Below are 10,535 nucleotides of genomic sequence, written 5' to 3' on the forward strand. Positions count from 1 at the left end.
TTCCATCAAGGTGGCTCAAAATAAATTATATTAATTTTATACAAAATTCAATTATAATTGAACAAATATAAATAACATGACGCAGTCAAAGTGAAGTGAATTATAATAAATTAACAACGGGATGTTTAAGCATTCTTTCATTCTGTCCAGCGAAGGAAATCAAAATTGCTGTTTCCATGTACTTAATGCAAAAACATTTAAAACTGATAATATAACAATTATTGGTACGAAATCTGTGACTATCCCCGAATATTTGGGAATAAGTTTCTCAGCTCATGATAAAAGTGAAGAGTCAAGTAAACAAAAAGTGGATGTCGAAATATACAGGGTGTTCCAGAATAAGGTCAGTGAATTTTAAGGGTTTTTCATGACCTTATTAAAAAAAAAGCTCCCATTAATGAACAAGAAACTCATATACCTAGAATATGGAGAAAAGCAAAAGTAACCTTTATACCAAAAATAAGGAAGAAAGATTAGACCGACCTTCGATCTTTCAATTCAGATCCTCTTGCCTAATATCATTTCTACTTAAAATGATGGATAAAGTGGTGGAGAACTACATAAGAATGAAGAACCTGGACGAAAATCAACTTCATAAATGTCATCATGCTTACAAAGTGGTCTGACTGATCAACAGAAACTGTTCTGTATCAGCTAACAGAAGTCATGAAGAGTACTCTGAATAACGAAAAAATCTCAATGATATATAGATATAGGCAGATATAGGCATATCTGGGGACTTTGAAAACACAAACACATCACATCACAGGCGTGAGGTGAACGAGATCATTACCAGGTAGAATGTATTAGATGTTGAAGATGAAAATACTTGAGACACAGGTGAATAATCAAACCACGTATGTTCGAGTCACTCGCGGAAGGTGGAGTAATATCTCCCTTTTTGTGGAGCCCAGTAGTTGTGAGTTATTACACAGTCTTACAGAGCTTGGCTTCAACTGTATAGGCTATGCTGATTACCTAATGGTAAGAGGAAAATTCGAGATCACCTCTAAGAGTAATATCTCCCATTTTTATGGTGCCTAGTAGTGGGTGGGTTACTCCACATACAGAACTTGACTTCAACTGTATAGGTGAGAACATTCGAGAGCACCTCTGAGAATTAAAGGGAATGAAAATTGACCCAGAACCTTTCTGTGGTAAGGTGAATGAACTAAATGAACCTACAAGAAACAGTTTCAGGAGAAGAAAAAAATCGAAAGAAAAATACTCTGGCGGAATCTTCATGGATTGGATTATTGCAAAAAGACTCTTTGAAACTCAGATACTGCAAGGTCTAAGAAGTATCTTGATCTTAGCCAGGATATGGTACAACTCCTCACTGGAATCCCTAGGTGGCAATGTCGCCTCAGGAATTACCTCATGAGAATGAATCTAGCAGAAAACCGAGTGCAGATTATGTGAAAAAATCCTGATTACCTGGTGACTGAATGCCTCACCATCATTTTGGACAATAGATATGTAGAAGTGAGGAATAACCTATCCAGATATTGGAGTTCATTAGAACTCTAGAACTGGATTTTTCTAGGCAATGCCTTATGGCCATTTCTTAAACCAACGCCTCAAAATTCGAAAAATACAGCAATCATGACCGAATGATATAACTAGCGATCTGGTAAAGTAACAGACTCTCAAAAACCAATTCTAGCTATCTCCCACATCAAGAATATAGTTCGTTTTTTTCTAGTTAGTTAAATCTAATAATATTCATATAAGTTATAATGAATAATCATAAGCTCCTCTCATGAAATATACTTTGTAAATGAAGTTGTTCATAGTTCATACAAATTAATGTAAACTGCTACAAAAGAAACATGTTCCTATCCACTGAAATCTAATGAAATAAAAAAAAATTACCAAGGAAAAAAAAATAGAAGAAATTATTCGTCTCATTGTTAGCACTTCTTCTATTACTGAGTACATTATCTAATCCAATCAAAACTAGTATACAATTATAATGTAAACGTTTCTATTCTTATAATAAATTGGGAAAAGAAACAAACCTTCGAGTACCTATTCAGAATAGAATGTACTTCTTTCTCGAAGCTTAGATTATTTGAATACAGAAAATATCAAAACGACTCAACTTCTTATGTATGAAAAGAATCATGAGTTTAATTTAACATCTATGACCTAACACGTAATTAGAAAGTGAGTTACAATATTCATAAATTGCCTACGTGCCTTGCCCAAATAGAGGAATACAGATTTTGATTCATGTGCAGGCAAATTAAATTATGTCCATAGTGGAACGGAATGTATAATTCTCGATTAAATAAGGTGTCATATTTCATACTTCAAATTAGCAGAAAATTTCGGTTGCTACATGAATATTAACAAGGTATTTTTGAAGGAAATTTAGGTGATAGATAGATAGATAGATAATTTATTGGTGCTCCTTTACAAAAATTCATTGTATTGCACACGTCACAGGATTCGATAAAAAATACAACTTTGAAATGGTATAAATCATTTCTCATCATTGTCAGAATATAAAAATAGTAGAGATAACTTAATAAAGTTATATAAATTCTTAAATGATACAGAGTATCATTGTCAAAATATCAAGCCATTACTCAATAAAGTAATAACTTCGAAATTGTATAGAGCATTTCTCATCAATGTCAGAATATAAAAATAGTAGGAATAACTCAATAAAGTTATACAATTCTCAAATGATACAGAGTATCATTGTCAAAATATAAAATATAAATGCATTACTCAATAAAGTAATACGACTATGAATGATATAAAATACCATTCCTCATTACAAACATTACAACACAAAGAATAAATTAATTTAAAAAAGATTAAAATTCAAACTACTGGACAGGAACTCTTGGACACTCCAGAACGCATGCTGCCGCAAAAATTCACCGACAGTTTGCTTATACTTTTTGAGACTGAGCCTTTTCACCTCTTCAGGTATCTTATTAAAAAGTTTATGTGAAATGAAATTAGGTCCATTCTTGGATTTTTCTAATCGCATATACTTAGATTTGATGTTGTTTCTATATCGTGTGTAATAATCATGGGTATCACCAAACTTCGGAAGATCCCTGTTATTATTATATGCATAAACAAGACATCCATAAATATAGATAGAGGGAAATGTGAAGATTTTAAGTTTTTTGAAGGCGTCTACGCAATCATCCCTGTAGTTTAAACCAGCAACTATTCTAACTGCTCTTCGAAGAAGAAGGGATGAACGACGAAGGGATATGTTTGATTATGATATAAGTAAACTGCTCCACATGAGTTAGGGATATTGACTTAAATTGCAGAAAAATATAGTTTAAATGAGATTTTTGTCATAAAATTCATATTAATATGATTTCAAGTTGCAGGAAATAAAATAAATTTCAGCCTGCAACGTATACACGGTGGTTAAGAAAAATCGAGTAAAATAACGAAATTTTATTCTCAGAGAATTCAAGCATTTTAAGACTATCAATACAATGTATGGCCTCCACGGGCATCAATAACAACTTGACATCTTTTTTGCATACTACACACGAGGTTGTTGAACATTTCATGAGGAATTTGGTTCCATAAACGGGGCAGAAGCTCTGTCCGATCATTTAAGGATTCTGGGGTAGGTTGATGATTATCTAATCTTCTTTGGAGCATATCCCATGCATATTCTATGCAATTCAAATCTGGTGAGTGCGGAGGAATTGGTAAATGTGGAATACCAAGCTCCTCGCGCGCATTCTCAACTATCGCTGCACGGTGCGGTCTAGCGTTATCGTCTAGAAATTGAAAAGTTTCACCAATAGCAGCGTGAAAATTTGGCACAACATTAGCAATGACATGCTCCCTATAGTGTAACGCGGTCATATTCCCAGGTCAAATGTGTAGATCTGTGCGCCCGTTGAAACATATCCCTGCCCGTTCCATTACACTATCCCCTCGGAATCGATGGACTTCTTGGACATAGCGAAGATTACGGGGTATGCGTGGGATTGTCCATACCCTTATTCTTCGAGAATCTGAAAATCGTCCATATCTGGATTCATCAGTCAAAAGGACACTACGCCAATGATCGTTCCAATTGATATGTTGCCTTGCCCATCCCAGTCTTTGACGCTTATGGTCACGTGTTAATGGAACTTCTCTTAATGGACGTCTAGAACCTAGATTCACCTCTCTCAAACGTCGTCTGATGGTTTCGATGGAAACTTGGTCTCCATCTACATTTTGAAGAGTATTCCGTAGCATTCTACACGTAGATGTAGGGTTTCTTCTCGCCGAAACGGTGATGAAACGATCGTGAGAAGGTGTTGTTTTTCGTCGCACACCAAGCCTTGGTCTTTCCAACACGGAACCTGTCTCCCTGAACCTATTCCAAAGTCGAGATATCACACTTTGGCTGACTTGGAGCCTTTCCGCTACAGCACCTTGAGTTAGGCCACTCTGTAGCATTCCGATAGCCCTATTAGCCTCAGCGTTTACGTCTTGGCATTTTCAGAAAACTCGTTTCAAATCGAAACCGTTGATAAACTGACTCCATTTCAAAATAAGAACATTCATGAAGCATAAGCAAACAACCAAACTTCAGAAAAAAGGCGAGCAGATTGATGAAATGTTTCATACTAATTTTTATTGAATCGATTCAAGTTGTTATTGAGTTTTAAATGATTTACAGCGATTTTCTCGAAGATTACATACTTTTCAAAACGTTTGAATATGATATAACTAACTCTTATGGAGCACTATATTATTGAAATTACTGCATACATACCACTATCACGAAAAAGAATAAGTTTTACTAATACAATAGCTCAATAGCTGCGTCTAAACGCAGCTATTCTATCTAAACATAGGAATCAAAAGTTTCAAAAGGCTACACAGAAACTATTCAAGAACAGGGTGAGTCGAGAAGAACGGCCAAACTCCAAGAGCGTAGTCTACACGTGAAAATAATTCCAAAAAATCAGATGTTCTTATACGATTCTCATTTGTTTTCGAGATACAGTGTGTTAAAGTTAGAATTTTTTTAAAGTTTTTCTCTTAAAATATCTACACTTCAAAAGATATTCGACTGAAATTTGGCATAAATATTATCATTGATAGTTCACACCATGTGACATGCCAATTTCGATAGTAAATCCACAGGGTGATAGTATCTCCAGAATATTTTCCACTATTTTTTCCCAGAACTTTTTTTTTGGTGAGCCTTTTGCAAAAAAACTTTGCAAATTTTATGGCTATGGAAGCCATAGGGGTAACAAGTGAGGGTTATTGAGAGTTATAAGAGGGGGTAAACCCCATGAGTCAACTCTATTTACGCCTATGATGGAAGCGGATTAAACCAAAGGGTTTTCCAATAAGATGCTTCATTTTGAATTTCCCTCTATCTGGCCAACTGTCACTTCTGAAGCTATCATCTCTCGACATTTTTTAAAACTACAACATTACTAAAAATCGAATGATACATGTTTCAACGACGCATTGAAATTGTTAAAATTCACAAAAAAATCAAGAAAATTTGGTATACATCAAAATGATACGTTCATCGAACAATCATCTTCAGTGATGAAGCCCATTTTTACCTCGTAGGCTACGCCAATGAATAAAATTGTCGCGTTTGGTTCTCAGTAAATCCTAGAATTGTTATTGTTGAAAAGCCTCTTTATCTTCAACATGTCACAGTTTGGTGCGGTTTATAGACTGGTGGTTTAATTGGACCTCAAATTGGAACTTACTAAGGGCTGGTAAGTATTATAAAGATATTTTTGGTGTCGGTTGTACAACCATCGGTTATGACCGAATTTATTTCAGTTACCTACACTGCTCTTCAAATTCTGATAGTTTTCTCTTAGATTTCTCAGTCCGAACATAGAAAGAAAAATAAAAAACTGATAATTCTACATGCCTCAATGTCTATAACTTTATATTTATTTGGTGACTTCCGGTTGATCCCAACCGAGAGTCAACCATCCTTTATAATACCGGCCCTTATTCGAGAATGAGACTGATGCAAATGTTAGGATTTTTTATGGCCGAAATTGGAAGATATTGATGTGGACAACTTTCATTTTCAAAAGACGGCACTACACACGGAGCACCCCAAGCATTGAAACAAACGCAATTTTGTAAGAAAAGTTTCCTAGCCGTGTTATTTCTCGAATAGATGATCACAATTGGCCACTCAGATCTTATTATTTGAAACCTTTAGTCCTTTGTCTTTGGGTCAACATGAAAGATGAGATCTATGCTACGCAACCGATTCAAAAGTGCGAATTGGTCATGGCACATCTTATGAAAAGGATATGGTTCTGCAACCGTAGCCTCTTCACAATAAAATAAGCACCCATTGATTTCTCTTATTATATGAATACTATATTATTTAACATCAAAATGAAACCTTTTATTGGAAAACTCACTGAACATCACCATCAAATGATTATTTTCACTCGAACAATGTTCAATAGGCAATTTTATGAAATGCTTTTGAAACTTCATCAAACAAGATGGACACATTTCTGAAAGAATTTCAAACTCTTCCACATTCGCCTATAGCTGATGATAATAAGTCAACTGCCCAAAGTTATGACTTAGCGTCCTTGACGAGTAGAAAGACGATAGTGTTTTAGATATTATAAATAGAACTCTTCCACATGACCATATTATTCACCGTTATGCGTATTGATTTAATTCTGCATATTGCAATAAAGATATTCTAATTTTATTTGCAAACTTGCAGTCACTTATCAAATAAAGGTAGGTATAACCACAAGCTTTTTCTACAGGCTGAAAAGTCAAACTGTGAACGCTTGGTAGTATTTTGCATCAAAATCGGATTTTTAGTAGATAACGTATTATCAATATAAAAATATCAAAATAATGAGTGGGAAGTTTTCCATCCGGAAGCAGGCAGGAGAATACTGATGTATTTTCATGACCCAAGACACGTCCATTACTCAGAATGTGTTCGCTTCTCTTTCTAATATGGCTGGCCTATTATTTAACGATAACCCTTGACTTCAGGTTATCGTTTCGCTCGAATTTTTTTTTGATTACGGAAAGCCATAAAATTTCATGATAATCACAATACTCGCTGGGAGTTGTCAATAATTATGTTGTAGGATACAATGATTATTTCTTGTTCATTGAAACTTAGTCGAGAGAAGTCAGAAGCTTTTGTGCGCTTCGTTAAATCGCCAATTGCTCCCTTGGAGACCACATAACTGTATATAGCTATACAACATGTTGTTCCCAAGATTTTGTTGATAGAAAAATAATTGTTTCAAGATTTCACCCTATCTATTCAAAAAATTCTGTATTGTTTTATTCAGTATTTTTTATAGTTTATATTATGATACTTATAATCGTTCATTGAATTTGATTATAGTTTTAGAGATATATAGAGGAGAGTTCGTGTTTCTTTAAAAAGGTCTACCTACCTATATTTTTCAACGGAATTTTTTAGCTTCAGATTTATGAAAAACGTCATCAGAACCATACAAAACTCAACCGAAACATCGAAAGAATACTCGTTTTCCAACGACTAAAGAACAAACAAGGTTGAAATTCGCCATGTATAGGGTGTCCCAAATTCGAAACTCACTGAAAGCATCTAGAGAACTTAGAGAAAAAATCTTCAAGAACCCCCGATCTATTTCTTCGGAATATTAAGGTACCAGAAATCAGATCATAAATATTTTGAACCGTTCTCGAGTTATAGGGCCTTTCTGAAAAATTGTATGTTGTATGTTGGTTTCTGTTCGAGATATTCGAAAAATTTCAACCGAGGGTCCTCTATATCCCTAAAACGATAATTAATTTTTATAATAAAAAAAAGCGTTTTGAATTTTTTTGAATATCTCGAACAGAAACCTGTTGACATATAGCGAAATATTTGAGTCATTTTTCAGAAAGGCCCTATAACTCGAGAACGAATCGAAATATTCATGATCTGATTTCCGGTATCTTAATATTTCGAAGAAACAAATCGGGAGTCCTTGAAGATTTTTTCTTTTAGGTTCTCAAGATGCTGTTAGTGACTATCGAATTCGGGACATCCTACACACTCCAAATTTCAACTTTGTTTGTTCTTAGTCATTGAAAAACGAGCATTTTTTCGATATTTCAGTTGAGTTTAGTATGGAATTACGCTACCAACACGAAATTTTACACGATGCTTGTCATGATTATAAATGATTATAAATAAATAAATAAATGATTGATATAATTTGTAATTTTAATTGTAATTTGTAACCACAGAAATATTTCCTATGGTTCTGATGATATAATCAGCTTGAAATTGTTTTTCTTGCATAGCATTATTGTTGAACACACACATACACACCTTAATTTCTGCTTGTTTTTTGCAAGTGAATTGCTTGCGCACTAGAATTCAGTTTAGAAGAATATCTATGTTGGATAATGATTTTCATTATTTTTCTTGAATTTCCTTTTATTTCTGATTAAATGATCATCATGAAATTTTACACGAGGATTCAAATTACACTGATCAACAATTGCTAGGGATCACTTATGAACTTCTCTTCATTTGTATTTTTTTCAAGTTATCTCGTGAATATCTGTACATTATATGTTCTCTAAGGAAAAAGTAAGATGTTTTGAGTTGATTATATCAAAGTCTTCCTCACTTCATCGGCTCTTGTTCACAAAATCGATTATTATCTGTAGGCTGTTACAGGTGGAGTGAAAAGCAATGTGGTATTTGTTATTAAATCTGTTTTTTTCTCTCGTTCAAACACATAAGGTGACAATAATTGAAGAAATGACAACAATATCAGCTTGTCAGTCATGCCGAGAAGACGTTTGGCTCCTGTGCAACTGGACCAAACCATACGGTGGATACAGGAAGGTTTGTCCCAGCGAGAAGTGTCCCGGCGGTTGAATGTTTCGCAAAGTGTCGTGAGTCGGGCTTGGAATAGGTTCATCCAAAACGACTCAGTAGCTTATGTTCATGGGGGAGGTCGGCAGCGCAGTACAACAGCTGCCCAAGATCGTCTTTTTATCCTCAATGCTAGAAGAAATCCCACTTACCCGGCGTCGCGGCTCAATAGATCACTGAGAGTTGCAACAGGAGTTCTAATTTCGAACCAGACTGTAAGACGACGACTACATGTTCGTGGTTTGAGAGCACGTAGGAGGGTACAACATCCCCGTTTGAATAGGGAACACCGGGTTCATCGACGGCAATGGGCTGAGGAGCACCGCAATTGGACACTTGAAGATTGGAGCCGATGTTTATTTACGGATGAGTCTAGATTTCATTTGGTCAACTCCGATGGACGTATTCTTGCTTGGAGGGAAAGAGGTCGAAGGTATGCAGAACAGTTTATGGTACCCACAACAGCTTTTGGCGGAGGTTCTATATGTGTATGGGGAGGCCTTTGTTTGAACCAACGCACAGAGTTGGTTGTTCTGCAGAACACCACCATGACCAGCCAGAGATATCACGATATGATTATTGAACCCATAATTGTTCCGTTTGCGGCTGCCGTGGGCGATGATTTCATTTTAATTGACGATAATGCCCGTCCACATCCTAGTCGTCTGGTTAATGAAGCGCTAGAAACTCATGCTATTGATAGGATGGACTGGCCAGCTCGCTCTCCAGACATGTCTGGTCTGAGATGTCTAGACAATTGTCAACCTAAGAACAACCGATCAATAACCTGGAGGATCTTCCTAACGCTTTACGGGATATTTGGACGAATTTGCTCCAAAATTTTATAAATCGTTTGATCGAAAGTATGCCTCGTAGGGTAGAATGCTTGAGACGAGCTCGTGGGGGACCAACTAGGTACTAGCTTAACCGAAACTTCAGCCTTCTTGTGGTTTCATCATGAAATTTTTATGTTATTCAAACACAGAATTTTGAGTGTTCCTAATAAAGTCTTTTTTTCTCTCCAACTTTCCATTTTTTCATTCTTTTCTCAAGTGAACCATATTATCAACTGAAAATACTCTGATATCAGACTAAATTTATAATCTTGGAGCGAATATTTCAGAAATAAATTTAGAACAAGTAAGTGATCCCTATCAATTGTTGAGCAGTGTATTTATCATTCTACATTGAAATGCAAACTTTCATTTCGAAGTTTTGAAATTAACAACAAAAAAACGAAATTTTGAAAGGCCATATTTACGGAACCCCTGATGCAACTTTGGACCTGAATAAAGCCGCATCATTCAAGATCCAAACCTTATAAATTTCAAGTTTATAGATTCTGTTGTTCGATTCGGATCCGTCATCAATGCATCTAACCTAATCTTTTGAAAGCATTTCCAGCCCAAAATTTGAACATTACTAACATTATGATGAAATGATAAAAAACAAGCCTTGAAAACTATTTGATATACCTGAATTTGGATACCACTCATATTGGTAAACACAAAGTAGTTTTCAATAAAAAAATTGACCACTTAACAATCTTTGGGAAAATCCCAATGGTAAATCCTTTACAACGATTTTCATTTAAATAGTGATATTAAAGAAGAATGATAATAACGATTTGTAAGAAGCAAATCGCTTT

This window comes from Harmonia axyridis, chromosome 7, assembly GCF_914767665.1.
Source record: "Harmonia axyridis chromosome 7, icHarAxyr1.1, whole genome shotgun sequence".
Lineage (NCBI taxonomy): Eukaryota > Metazoa > Arthropoda > Insecta > Coleoptera > Coccinellidae > Harmonia > Harmonia axyridis.